The sequence below is a fragment of the Haliaeetus albicilla genome, chromosome Z, assembly GCF_947461875.1.
Source record: "Haliaeetus albicilla chromosome Z, bHalAlb1.1, whole genome shotgun sequence".
NCBI classification, from domain to species: Eukaryota; Metazoa; Chordata; class Aves; order Accipitriformes; family Accipitridae; genus Haliaeetus; species Haliaeetus albicilla.
In genome coordinates, this window is record NC_091516.1 from 70,557,930 (window position 1) to 70,573,225 (window position 15,296).

The 15,296-nt window shown below is 38.7% G+C and overlaps 1 protein-coding gene across 2 annotated transcripts in view; it reads right to left on the bottom strand.

Moving 5' to 3' along the window:
• Nucleotides 1-15,296, bottom strand: part of MCTP1 (multiple C2 and transmembrane domain containing 1) — a 288,852-nt gene that overhangs the window by 214,173 nt on the left and 59,383 nt on the right. The gene's annotated exons all lie outside the window — the stretch shown is intronic.

Consider the following 15,296-nt stretch of genomic DNA (forward strand, 5'->3'; position numbering starts at 1 on the left):
CATTTTCAAATCTTTCCTTCCCATTGTATTTCCATAGATGTCTTCAAGACATTCTTCCCTAGGAACATCTAATAGAGTCTTCCTCAACAGCAGCCATACAATACAATTACTTGTCTAATAACCTTTGTTGTTAAAATAGAAAAAAGGAAATGAAAAAATATCCTTTATTGCATTAGATCCATCTATTTTATTAATGCTAAGTGAAAGAGCTCAGAAAAGCCACCGGCTTTCAGTATGGGTGCTCTGCCTGGCATTATTCATTACTGTCAACTTAGCTTTAACACAGGACACTTAACCTTGAACACTGCAGTACAAAACACGCACAAAAATACATCTAATATAGGGATGGATAACTAACTCAAGACTATCTAAATTCTCAAACTCATCATATTGAGGTCTGTGTTTTTTTCATTTATTTCTCACGGGTGAAGAAGGCTGATCTAGCAAATAGGTTAACCCTTGGATTCAGAGAGTACGCAATCAAGCAGATCTTCTGCGCGATACAGTAAAATTCAAATATTCTCTGAAAGAGTGATTCTGAGTGGTTTAGAACATTATGGAAGATGATGTAAGGAGAGGTATTGTGGCAGGAATCCTCACCTCAACCACGTACTTCGTGTATGTCCTGCAGTAGGGGTAACATGAACTCAGTTTGCTCCTCCCTGTTCTGAAACTGGCAGGAATGAGGAAAAAGAGAGAGAGACGTAGCAGGGCAGTACACCTGGTGAAGAAGCATGCTTCATGACCAGCCTTCAACCCCTACACCAAAAATACCTGGCTTGGGAGTATACTTGCATTCTGAACTTTTTCAGAAAATTCATGGACAAGTCATAATGACTATTTCTCATAATTTGTACTAAAATAAAATTTATAGTAAAATTTGTAGTAAATATAAACAGAAAGATGAGGACTTTAAATATGAATAAGAGTTTACTTTAAAAAAAGGAGAAGGGTTTCCCGACAGGAAATGTATTCTAGAATATTTTCTAATAAACCAATCTTGGCGATTAAAAGTATTCAAGAAATAGTTCACAACGTATCTTTGAGTATGCCTTTTTAGACAGTTTCTCCAGAATAGATTCCTGTGAAAAACATGTAAATAGCTGTAAACTTTTTTAACCATTTAGAGGGCATAAAAGAGATGAGACAGGAGACTAGCCTCCATGAGCAGAGTAGCCAAATCCATGAAGCATCATACGCACTGCTGCTTTGCAGTACTGCTCTGCAGCACTTCTTCCATAATTCGGCAGAGAAATATAATATTCCCTAAATTATACAATATCTAAAAGCAACAATATAAGCATAGCAGAAAATAACTTTTGCAGAAGTACGTTTATTAATATTGTTCTGTCCCTCAGCATGATCTGGAAAATGATGGAAGAGCTGCAACCGGCAGGAAGAGGAAGGGTAACTGGCCTCATGCAGCACAAAGTTTTAGCAAAAGAGAGGAACAGTTCACGGGTCAACTACAGACAGATGCTTTCTCATCATTCTGTTCTCACTGTTTAACAGTTTAATCCTTTTAAAGCCAGAGTACCCTCCATCCTGGATGGATGCTCTGTTCTAGAAAAGTGATTAACATCACATATTATATGCCAGGTAGCTATGAATAAACCCCACATAACAATGGTCTCTCCAGTTGTGTACTTCATGATAAGCACATCTGACTTGTGCATCTCACTTGTTCTACTTATTTCTACTTTATTCTACTCTAAATTCAATTCATCTCCATTTCCTAGCTGACGTGAATGATGATATTTTTAGGAGAAAACGAATCATAATAGATACGGCCACTGCAGATTAATACAGTTCAGCAAAGGCTCGGTCTGACCCACTGGATCTCTGTCTCCGAAAGTGCCGTCCATCCCTCAGCCACATCAGAAGCATTCCTTGCTTCTCTGTACAGGCAGAGGAGAGAAAAGGTGACACAGCTGACCTCTAAGCCACCCTCCAGGGAAGAGGGGCAGTCACCCAAAACCACCCTCTGAAGTTACTTGGTTAAAAAAGCAAGAGAGCAGCCCTCCCAGGTTGTGTGTTGTATCAACAGTGTGTTATGGCAAGGCAGCACAGGGTCCGCAGGCTGAGCCTCATCACCAGGGAAGTGGGTGGCCCTGAACACGATCGAAAGATTGATCAAGTTTTCAGTACTGCCAGAACCCCCCCAAAATACATACAGCACGTGTACCTCCATCTCACTTCATAGTTTTCATATGTGATGAGTATTTTTGCCAAAATAAATGAATCTCTGTTTCCCCCGCTCCACCCCCTTAAAATTTCTAGCAAAATATTAGGCCTTTTATTCAATCGCTCAGTAACAAGTTGCTGGTTTTGATGTTGAATTCTTTCATGTCTTTTTGAAAACATGCTAGATCTTAAAAGTGCTAATTTTGTATTCAAGTTTCAGAGGCTCCATATGCTTCCATGCACAACCAAGTAATTCGTCTGCAGCTGTTTAAGCACCAAATTTGTCAGTGACTAAACACTGAGACCAGTTTATGTCCTATACAACTTTCTTGTTTATAGTCTAATATGTTCAGTTACCATCCAGACCAATTTAGGGCCCACATTTACATTCCGAATAAGCTTTATTCACTTGAATATTCTCCTTAATCTTAGACATAGAAAATAGCAACAGATTCAATCCCCTCCGCTCCGCCTTTTTTATAGTGAACATTTTGTCTACGTTTGGTAATTTTCCTGTTTAACATAAAAGGACAGAGATACACCATCATTTGATACTGCAAACATCACCCCAGGCAAATGAATAATTTTACTTGAAGAAGCACTCTTCTTGGCACTAAAAGATACAGCATTGTACTTTAACACATGAGAAAATAGAAACACTAGCAAAACTGCAACACAGTCCTCCTTCTAAGCAGTTTTGGAGACAATTGAAATCTTTCGGAAAATTAAAAAAAAAAAAAATCCCAGGAATTAGGGAAGACAACCATACAATGCACTGTCTGAACTGCTACAGGTTTGACTAGGAGATGGGTGTAACAACTAAATATATTTGTGCTACAAGAAGCAACCTGTAAGTAAGGTGTTATACTTATGACCATAATACTTCAAATTCACTGAACAGCTAAACTATTAATTTAAACTGTAATTCTATACTCAAAATCTAAATTATGCAGAACTCAGAAATAGTGAAAAAAACAGTCTACTTCTAAGGAACCTAGAAGTTTAATGTTACGGAACAGGATAATAATGCAGGAAAGACTTCATCAATTACAATAATTCAGAGTTATAACTGTACATTTGCTATTTTGCCTGGGAAAACAAAAATAAAGGGTTTAGCAGTACAGCATTCAGTAGTCAACCAACTTTGGAGACTACTGGGCCCTTTTGATAAAGTAGACTACCTCGTCCAAATCTCCTGGAATCCTACCATAAATTACTATTGTGGATCTATATAATGGTACTGGAACATGATTATCTAAACCAAACAGATTTCTACAACTGCCTTTATGAGTTTTCTGTACCTCTTCATTTACTTACAACATTCTTTACTTATGGCAAAGCATCTTCTAACAGCTTGGTGCTTTACCAGATAAAATGCAACACAACTGAAATGCAAATGTTTTCCTCAGTTTGCAATCAAAGCATGGTCTCCTATTTTAAAGAAATAAGCCTTTGAATTGGTAGTAAGAACTTTTTTAATTCATGCCATTGGGTGTACTAGTAAAAGAATGACATTTAATTGTATGGGCAATAAAACTTAATAGTTTAGCATAGCCAAGAGCATAAAAAAATATATTACTCATTGTATAATAATAACATATTAGAAAAAAAAATCCAGCAGGAAAGTTAGCTGAAGGTATTATGCTAGAAAAAAACAGCTAGCAGGTAACCATGTTCCGCTAGATACTCCTGTCAAAATTATGGGGTACCCACAAATACTTCTATGGTATCTTAAAGTTCATCTCTCAAATGCAAGGAAGGGCCAAAATACAATGCTCATTCAAATTTATTCTTTCAAATTTACCTCCTGATGAGTATTATGCAATAGGCAATCAGTAACTATGTTTTCACCACATTTTTTTATTGTTGCAGAAATCCTGTGATGAATTAAGGTATCCATACTTTATGGATGGAATTTTTCTGGAACAATGAACCCTGTGGCACTGGTGCAAATCAGAGTCCAGGCACTCCAAGTTCAGCACATGGAAAAAAAGCGAAACACCTTCTAGGAACTCTGCAACAAAGAAAAGTAAGTAATATATTCTCCATGTCAGCATTTAACTACTTTAACCTTGTCCACTGCTCTCTTCCTGATCTCCTTTTCTCATTTGCTTCCTTGTCTCCATTTTTTCAACAGATGAAGGAAAGGATTTACAGAAACGCATCAATCATAGCACCCCCAGCTTGTTTCAAACTACTTAGTGCGTCTTCAGTAAGTGTGGCATGATACCACAAGAAGCAAAAAATAAAAAGCACATGATCTTGTATCTAAAGATAGTATAACTCATTTTTGAATGCTTGACTGAAATTATTAATATGCTTTAGTTTTTTAAATATTATAAAAACTAACTGCACAGTTGCATAACATGCCATATTTTATCACATTGTCATCTTCACGAACAATTACCAACTAACAAAATATTTCTGATATATAAGTATTTTATTAGAAGTATATATAAAATGTAGCTAAAAAATAAAAAAACTGATTGACTTATTAAAATTGATACTTCTAATACGCGGTCATAAATGTTTCATTTTTAACAAGTAGGTTTTCATCTTTACAAATAAAACTTGACGCTTATAGTGTATTACATTCCAATTACCACACAAAATAATTAATTAAATAAGACTAATGGTGAGACAGCAAGAAAGCCAATAACGCTGCAGAGTCTCATTATTATCAGTAATGTTTGACAGCTCTTAGAAAATGTTGCAAAACCTGTGCTATCAAAAGTCACATATAAGCACAGTACTCTATTACTTTGCTTTCTACAAATGAGGTCATTCCTGACATAAATCACGCTTAATTTATCTGTGTGGCCAGAAAGAATCAGGAGTCTTCTGCCATGCCCTCTCCTCAATAGCAAGATGCTGAAAGGACTGCAAGGTAGAAAAGACTGTCAACCAACAACAACAGATGAATGTCTGAAGAGAATACTTTTCCAGAAAGTAATTAATAAATAAATAAGTAAATAAATAAAGAGTATATAACAGAGAATACTATTTGCTGAAGAAAATCTGTGTAGGGTGCTCAGATACTCTATTTATGTTGAACACCTGCCACATCTTGGGGTTTTGAGCACATGGATTCTGGTAAACTGCAATTATTGAAGCAGTTTATTGACTTCTGAAATAACTGTCCCATTCCTGTAGGGAGAAAAGAACAAAAGGGTTATATAGCAGGGAAACTCTGATACGAAGTTATAAGTGTGACTGCTTTCAAAACACATCACTCATCAACGGCAATCATTGCCATGCAAAAGCCTCAGCTGCCACGACTTTCATTTCACATTTTCTAAGTAAGCTAGCCAACTTTCTCCTTCCCAAGTAAACAGGTCTGAATCTTGAATCAATTTTTTATGTTTTAACTATATGACAAAGGCTGATCAGAATTTAAAAAGTTGTGAATGTCTCCCTGGGGATGACGTTTTCCTGTGCACTGGTGTCTCTGTGTATGGGCTGGAGTGGAAGATGGTAGCTCACCCAGTGGACTAAATACTCACATAATAGGTACCATTAGGAAAAAAAGTCCAAAGCCACATTCAGTCTTTCCTCACCTTCTACAGGTTGCAGTGGCTGATTAAACATGAACAAGAACAGAAGAGGCTTGACATTTTGTTTGTTTTAAAGGGAGGTTTGGGATGGTCCCTCCTTTCCCTACAGGTCAGTAATGATTTACTACCAGCACATAATGATCTCAAAACAGGCCAACTGCTCTCCTACAAAGTTAACACTTTTCTTCCTGTTCCTCCATCCATGCCCTCTGTGTTTCCACCATTTTTCATCCCATGTACCAAGAACCTCCTTCAGCCTATATTTCTACTTTCTCATATAAAATGATAAGAGCAACCAAGGACCATAATTTAATAGTTTTTAGAGAAATACTTCTGAAAGATTGGGTCTTCCAGTCTTGCAAAAGTGGGTAGGAACATTAAAAAGCTCTGTTGTCCTAACCTGTTCCCGGTAGAAAACAGTGCATTTCATGTTCATGTTCTTCTGTCAAACCTGAGCTGAGAGTCTGGCAGAAGATTCTGAAAAAGGATGGGTAACCCATCATGCAGCTATGCAACAAAAACAGAGACACACACCTTTCAAAAAAATCCAGCAAAACAAAGCAGGGAAAAAAATATCAACCAACCATCCAGATGCATACAAAACAACCTACAGAAATGAAAAGCTTGGTTGTAGCTCTTGGACACAGTACTGAGTACCACAAAAGTCAGGGGAGGCGGGGCAGGGGCAGAAACTTGCTTGCAGAACGTATTTCCTTTGGAAAAAAATGAATGAGTATAACAGTAAAATGCCTGGAAAAGTCTCTGCTCCAACTTTCAGGAAGAACAAACCCAGCAAGACAGTCAGGCTCCTGAGCCAGTGATGCAAAGCTTGGTGCCCAGTTTCCTGAGCTGCTGTAGACTCCAAGGCAGCTACTGATGTGCTGCTGAAGCAAACTTTGTTTTGGGAAAAAAGGATTCAAGAACATAAAAAATTCAATGCTTCTAGAACAAAATATTTCAAAATATTAGCAGCGAGAAAAAAATCCAAAGTAAACAAACTTATGCCAGGCTTTTTTCACAAAGTGAAATTTCATTTCCTGAACTGCTCTGGGGTCTTCTCTGTACTTAGGACCCAAGTTTCATCTTAGGTAGACAAGTGTGCTTTTTCCACCTCTGTTCATATGGTCATGTTTAAGACAGGTCCCATTCCTACTTAGGAAATTCCTAAATTCTATGACAATCTCTTGATGACATATGCACACTGGTACCAGAAACAGCTATAGTAACTGGTAATTGCAAAAATACAGATACGTCCACAAAACCATTAAGTAGGCTGAAGCAAACCTTAAATAAGGTATGTCTTATTTACAGACATTTAGCAGTATGGCCACTTGCCCTCTTTCTTTTTTTTTTTAATGACAGCTGAGCTTTTTGGGTAACAATTTGATCTCAGCTGAAGGTGAGATGAATGATAAAACTTGGTAGTACAGAAGTTACCAGATTTCAGACAGTAAAAAAATTATTTGTTAAAATTTACTTTAAATCACCAAAGTCATAAAAAAAACCCCACCTTCTCCAGAAATACAGACTGTTATACTTTTCATATTCTTAACAAGTTTTCTTTTTTCTTAGCAAACCTCAGCTCCTTATTAGTTCTCAGTAACTTCCAAAAGTTTCTTTTCTGGAATGTATAAATTTTGCAACTTCTATGTTAAGTAAAATGTCAACCAGCACCTGAAAAGGAGATTGTCATAATTCTTTTTGCCCTGTATCTTGGACTAGACCTAGAATAAGACTTTCATTCAGTAATTATTAAGTCCTTACACTGATTATACAGTGAAAGAACCAAGCAGTGCCGGAAACTGCATTGCAATTTTCAACACACAAAGCAGATTCTTTGCTGAACCTAAAATTTATGTGTTAACCTGGTTCTTGACCTCCCTTAATCTGAACTCGTTCTCAGAAACTGGTTCTGTATTTCTAACCGCACCCTGTTAGCTTTCCTTGTAAGAGCTCTTTAACCAGTTTCAGGCAAAACTGCTGCCTCATCAGCCCAAAAAACCAGTTTGCTCCTCACCTATATGGTGCTTCTGCTGCTGAGTGCACACACCCTGCAACTGCTGCTCCTGATGGCAGGAACACACACACATTGGTAGTTTGGGGACAACTGAATATCAGTGATGAATTACGCTGGATGCCCTCCCTACACGGTGTTAGCAATAATCTAGTAAAAGTAAAAAATTTCTTCCAAGTGCTGTGGCTGAATGCCACTCTGCACAGAATGAAAGTTCCCTTACAAGATAAGTTCCTGTAATGCCTACAGAAGAACTTCCCATTAATTCACCTTCAAATCTTCTCCAAATACTTCCCCTACATTAATACACAAAAATTCAGAAAAGAAGTAATGTGCATTCCATCTTGATTTCCCTTTGAACAATGGGGTTTACACTTAATGAAAGACTACAGTGTCTGAAAATAAAAACTTTCGATACATTCATACACTCCAGCTCATCTATAAAATGTCTTAACTCCTAGGGGGCCAGTAATGCCCATTAGCAAGACTAGTGCTAGTATTCTGTGAAAACAGTAAGGTAAAGCTAAAATTCTTATGAGTGCTTCATATTATACTAAAAGCAAGATTACCATAATTAAAACAGAGCCTCTTCATTAGTGTGCCTGTTCTGGAAGTTAGTTCATTATCTAACAATGAAATGACTAGAACTGATATTTAAGCTAAAATATTCAATTATGAAACACCGCATAGAGGCCAGCAATGCTATCTAAACTGATTTCAGCACCAGATGCAAACTGCTGTGCTTCAAGCGACGCACACAACAGTCAGCCCTGCTCAAATGTACAGATTATTTTGAGGTAAGGCTGCAGTAAGCCAAGAAGCATGCAGAATCACTCTGCAGCTAAGATGATTACAGCCAGATTTAGACACACCAGGGCCACAGACAGTGACTGGACTGGAGCCTCCCGTGCACAGGAACAACAGCTGGAGAGTCACCTCCATCCCGCAGCTCACACTGCAGCAAGGCTCTGCTCCAAAGAGGCATGCAGACATCTCTCGCTCTAATTATTCATTCCCAAAGCCCAACTGGAAGCAGACTGAGTGTGAGTAGCCTATGCTAATTTTAGGACCTTAGATCCACTAACTACATATCCTCCAGTACGTTTTTTCTGTCCCCCAAAGAAACTCTTACAAATCTTTTTTGTGCTTCAAAGCAGAAAAGCCAGCACATGAACATAAATAAATAGAAGCCACATTCATTAAAAAGGCAAGAAAGACTACTGGAAAGAAGTACTTGAATGAATAGGGAGGAGAATCTGTGTGAAGGGAATCATAAAAAAAGAAAATAAAATTAATTTTTATTTACTACAGCAATGTCTACTTTTCTCTAGAGGTCTGTGGAACGCACAACCCCGAACTAGTTAATGTCTCACTTCCCACAACATAAGGAGAAATTTAAGCACCTCTGACTCAGATTTCACATAAACTGACAGCTAAGTGGGAATCTGTCTCATAGTCAGTGCTAGTGATGGGGGGCAATTGCTTACCCCTTCTTATGGATTTAAGCACCTCATCCTGTGGTGCATGAAAGCACCTGTCATGATCCAGGATCCAAGGCTCCAGAAATCTCTTCAAGTTGATGCACCTGGCTCCCTGCAGTTGGAGGGAAAGGGGCCTCCCTTTCTCCCTGCAGCATCTTCTCAGATAAAGTTACTTGCCTCAGTAGCCAGAGATTCTGACTTAAATGTTTTCTATGTTTGCAGAACCTGAACCTGTAATTCCCATCTCAAAGGGAACTTCAAATCATCAATTTAATAAGCAAGTTAATTAGAAACACCAGATTTACATGTTTGGGCCAAGCAGACCAAATATAGAATGACAGGATCATTTAGGTTGGAAAAGACCTGTAAGAACATCAAGTCCAATCGTTAACCCAGCACTGCCAAGTCCACCACTAAACCATGCCCCTAAGTGCCACGTCTACATGTCTTTTAAATACCTCCAGGGATGGTGACTCCACCACTTCCCTGGGCAGCCTGTTCCAGTGCTTGACAACCCTTCTGGTGACAAAATTTTTCCCAATTTGCAGTCCAAACCTCCCCTGCTGGAACTTGAGGCCATTTCCTCTTGTCCTACCGCTTGTTACTTGGGAGAAGAGACCAACCCCCACCTCGCTACACCCTCCTTTCAGGTAGTTGTAGAGAGTTATGAGGTCTCCCCTCAGCCTCCTTTTCTCCAACAACCCCAGTTCCCTCAGCCGCTCCTCATAGGACTTGTGCTCCAGACCCCTCACCAACTTGGTTGCTCTTCTCTGGACACGCTCCAGCACCTCAAGGTCTTTCCTGTAGTGAGGGGCCCAAAACTGAACACAGGACTCAAGGTGCAGCCTCACCAGTGCCCAGTACACAGGGATGATATGATCACTGCCCTGCTCCTGCTGGCCACACCATTTCTGACACAAGCCAGGATGCCGTTGGCCTTCTTGGCCACCTGGGCACACTGCTGGCTCATATTCAGCCAACTGTTGACCAGCACCCCCAGGTCCTTTTCTGCCGGGCAGCTTTCCAGCCACTCTTCCCCAAGCCTGTAGCGCTGCGTGGGGTTGTTGTGACCCAAGTGCAGGACCCGGCACTTGGCCTTGTTGAATCTCGTACAGTTGGCCAATGCCCATCAATCCAGCCTGTCCAGATCCCTCTGTAGAGCCTTCCCACCATCAAGCAGACCAACACTCCTGCCCAACTTGAATTTGTAGAAACAAATCAGTCAACTGTACAACATTTTCTTCTTTCTTGTTCTTTCCCTCATTAGCCTCTTCATTTGAGAAAACTGATTTTCTAGGTAACAGGTAACCAACAATTGATGATGAAAGTACAGCATTCTCATTTTAAACTCATGATTGAGAAGAGAAGTCTCAGATGCTGGAAATTTTTCCTCAATTACAGCAAACAGCAACTGACAGAAATGGAAACATAAGCTGTTTCCTTTAAGAACCAAAACTGTTAGAAGAACTTTGGTGCTAACTAGCTTATTTCAAATATTTAACATAGCAAAAGGTACAGTAAATTAATGATCACTTTGCTCTGTTGTAACTTTACATCACTTTTGAGATAACACTAAGTAATACTATATAAAAGGAACAATGGCAGCTAAAAGTCTCAAGTTACCTTTTAAAAAAATGCATTTATTTTGTAACAAGCGTAACTAAGAACATGCTCCCACAAATATTTAGAATCTTTTACAATAAAACATTTGAGAGCAATAATACAGAGGTGTAAAATTCATACACTGCAAGAAAATAACATAACATGAGAAATTAGTGTGAAGTTTTGTCTAACGAAGTAAAACCAGAGCTCAAAAACACATTCTTGACTGTCTCCCTTGGTGATGAAGGCACACAACAGATACACTGAGGAACTAACCCATCTCATAGCTTTGAATTTCTAGTAATCCTAAAACTAACACATTAAACCCTGAAACATCTTATTTTAGAGGTCCCTAGAAGCCCATGTATATTTTTAACATTCATAATGTGCCCTGCTGGTTCTCCTGTTCCCAGGACTTTTATGGAGGACTGCTGTCAGTAATTGCTGCTCTCCTGCCTCTCAGCTAATTACAGTCTTAACCCCAAGTGGAGTTTGGGAAAGTGTAATCTCCTGCAACACAACTTTGTTGCCCAGTAGAAAACACCTTTGAAAGAGATTTTTGGTGCTGGTTGATGAAACAACCCCTATAGTCACATTGATTTCTACACTTCAGAACTTAAAAAGGTTACTCTTTAGTATCCCCTGCTCTCTGCACCTGTTAAATGGTGTATTAACTTTACTTTCTGTAAACTTCTGACCAGAAAACAAGCCCAAAATAGCACTAGGAAATTCTGAACAGAACTCTCAAATTTAAAAAATCATACTCTGTAGGAGTACTAACAGCTTTAGGAACTTACTCCTGCATGCCTCAGCCAGCTGACAAGACTTTTGTTGTAATTATGCACTCTAATATTTATGTAATTATGTGAGTTTGTTGGAAATTCATGAAGCAATACGAGAATCAACCGTTGATTCCCCCATTTTAAGGACAGATGCAGATTAGCTGTCATGGAAAGTTTCTAATCAAGCCAGGAGAATACATTAGAGAGCCAAGACATGTGAGAACCAAGGGAGATTGTTGAGAGGTGTTTGCATTTGGACCCATTAACCACTAGATCCAAAACAGACTCAAGATCTAAAGCAGCTTGTGTCAGCTATGTAAGAAGGACAGAGCTAGCAACTGGGAACAGGTCACTTCAGTCAAAAGGTACTAGAAGTGACTACATGCAAGACATACAGACAAAACACAAGTGTGTATAGAGGTACAAGGCCTGTGGAAACACAGGCCTATGTATTTTACTGTGGTCAAGCTTTAAGTTCCACTCTGCATCCATGTAAGAGTGGGATCAGTAGATGATAGAGTCAGCACAATTCTTTGGTAGATTTACAAGTACAGCTCCTTCTTTTAATCTGCTGAGAACACTTGAATGCTAATGCATAATATTCTAATAGAAATTGTACACATTTTTGACCACCATATTAATAGACCTACATTCATACTATATTACCAATGATTCACCAGGCGACTGGCCCAAGGAATCATTAGTTTTCCAGCATTCTCAAATGTAAGTTTTCTGATAAGGTGTTTTGAGGGTTGACCACAATAATGATTCAAGATCTCTGGGAACCAATGTCCTGTCCTGATTAAGGTCTTTCATCATCTTCATCTTATCACATCCAAGGTCCATCCCACAGCGCATCAGAGCACTGTTACCAACACTCATCTGCAGCTTCTCTGCATTCCAAGTACCTGGGAAAGGCACAAGCACTGGACTATTACCCTGGGCAGGCAGACTCTTCTTGGGAGGATACTACATAACTTGCTAGCTAGCTTGCAATCACTGATATTAAAACACAAGTGATATTCACACCTAAGCAAGCCAAAATATAATGTCTAGAAAAGACTAAAAAGGCAGGACAGCCAAATACATTCTCACACTTGTATCATGACGGACATACCACAGAAAAATTCTTTAATGTGCTGTCCAAAACATTTGCATTTACTTTTACATTCATACCTTTCTATTGATGAAGTGCATACATAACATCTGTGATGTAACGAAAGGGCAGGAAGCATACAGTAGATCTGTTAATTTTTAAAACATTTCCAGGAATGCAGAAATCCACAAGGATACCTAAGAACTTTTCATATGAAAGATGAAAAAATAACAAAACATTAAACCTGGCAACTGATTATTCCCAAGCACAGAGTAAGAACAAAATTGATTAAAGGCAAAATGCCAAGATACAGTAAGTGAGATGTGTCAGAGCTGAACTTTGAAACCATTCAAGCTTACTTATACTCATTTCTATACAGAAGGAGAAAAACTGCCCCAAGTCTAATCTCTTTCAGGATTTTTTCTTTCTCAAGCATTGAATTATACCAGGCATTTCAGGGTCTTCATCCACAAACCCTTCCAAGTCTCTACTTTCATGTATATAAAACTGTAATGTATTAAAAATTAATGCACTCGCTCTTAGAAGCTAGACTTCCAGTCTGCATTGCCTGTGAAAGGAGCTGGAGAGGAGCAAGAGTCTGCCATATGAGTTTGTGGAGTCCTTATCAAATATTCAGTTAACCTAATTCCTGAGAGAATGTGAATTTTTAAATATGATTTTAAATGTATAGGAGTGCATTACCTCTCTGCTAAAATTTTTATGAACCACTCACTCATTTTGAATATACACATGATGCATTTGTTTATGAATAGACAATTTCAAAGTGCATTACACATATACACATTTTAAAGATGATTTAATGTGAGCCTGACACACATACTAAAAGTGATTTAAAAACAGTTACTGTAACTGTTTAATCAGCAGCTCTGGACAGGGAAAGGGTTGAGTTTGCTATTTGAATTCATTTGCTCCAGAGGTGTAAATTTAATTGTAATAACATACCAAAATAGCTACTGCCCAGTAAATGCAAAAAAACCTTACCATAACACAAAGGTAGACTACACAGAGAACTATAATTGGGCATTTAGATAACAGATGCATCTCTCATGCTCAGAATTCGTGATATAATTTAATCCACAATGTCTGTGATGGGCCAAACAATGAAAAGGCTGTAAGATTTTCTTACACTGCAGCAGGAAGGACACAAAAGAAAACAACAGATCAGTTTTGGAATTAGAGTGCTTCAAAAATATTTTAGGCAATTATAGTTTTCAAGTGTATATGAAACTGTGATGGCGTAAACTGAGAGTTGAAACATCCTGTACTACTGCTCTCTTTTCTTACCAAGCAGAAGGAAAATGTAGGACAGACAGCTTTTTGTGTCGAGATACTGCAAAAACCTCTGTGCAACAAATCAATGGAAAACTATTCAGACTGCCTTACCCGGGCAGAAGCAATCATGACAATGCCAGTAGATTCTCCCGTATTCGGGATATCAAAGGAACTGTATGAAACAAGTGGATCAATGTTTACAGATGGCAGACACTGGAGGAGATCTGGCAATGGCCAATCCAGGTACAAGTTCCAAACTGGTTCCTGCTACAGTCCCTACAAATAGATCTCCTGGTGAATGAAGCCACTCCTGAGGGAAGCTGAACAAATCCAGAGTCCTTTAGTTTCCCTTCATGCCTGGGGGCACATAGAAGGGATAAACTATCCAATATCAAAACATTTCTTTATCGGGGAAGAGAGGGTGAGGTTTAAAAAAAAAAAACAAAAATAATCAAAACTCAGCCATATACATGGTCATCTGTATACAGATCACGCAGGCAAAGGCTGGCTATTTAAGCAAGGTATAACATTGCCAATGATCATGCACAAACCTGGGCTGGAAAACTGAAGAAAGTGTCCCATTACCCAAGGAGTGTGGTTTTAGGACAAGAGTAGAAACAGGAGAGAGAAAGCATACCTTGTTTCCCAGGTAGTCTCTCAGTTCTCAAATGTGATAGATGACATAGTTCTAAACCATATTCAAAGGACTGTACCCAGGAGGTACCTCCAGTCCTGCATTTTAGGATTTCTGCCCTACTTCCTCTACTAATCACAGGTGCACTGTATGTCAATTAGTTAGATTTTCTAGAAAGTGTAATAGCTTCTCTTCAGCATTGCATATGCAGATTCAAATTACTATCTTCCCCTCATTCCTTTGTTCTGCAAAGATAATGTTTTAACCCCAGTTTCATTTGTAATTAAGTCCTCACTGAAGGCATGTTTTCCCCTCAGTTCAGCATGCCTTTGTAATAGGTGTTTATGAAAACAAATTGTAAACAAACTCATTCACCTATGTGGGAAATCCATCCTTTTAGAGTCCGGCTGAGAGAGGTTTTGAATGCAGGCAGAAACCTGCAACACCCTACTAGTGTCACAGTCCCTGTGGCAGCTCAGCATCTCTCTGACTAGACGGTCAGCAGCTCATAGCTTGGGACACAAGAGAATAAAAAAAGAGAATGTATTCATAATCCAAGCTCTTAAACACATGAATACAGAATGAATTACTTTTGCTGTAAACAGCTGTTCTGTTTACACTGCAGAAAGAGTTCTTGTGCTTTAAAGTTCTTCTGA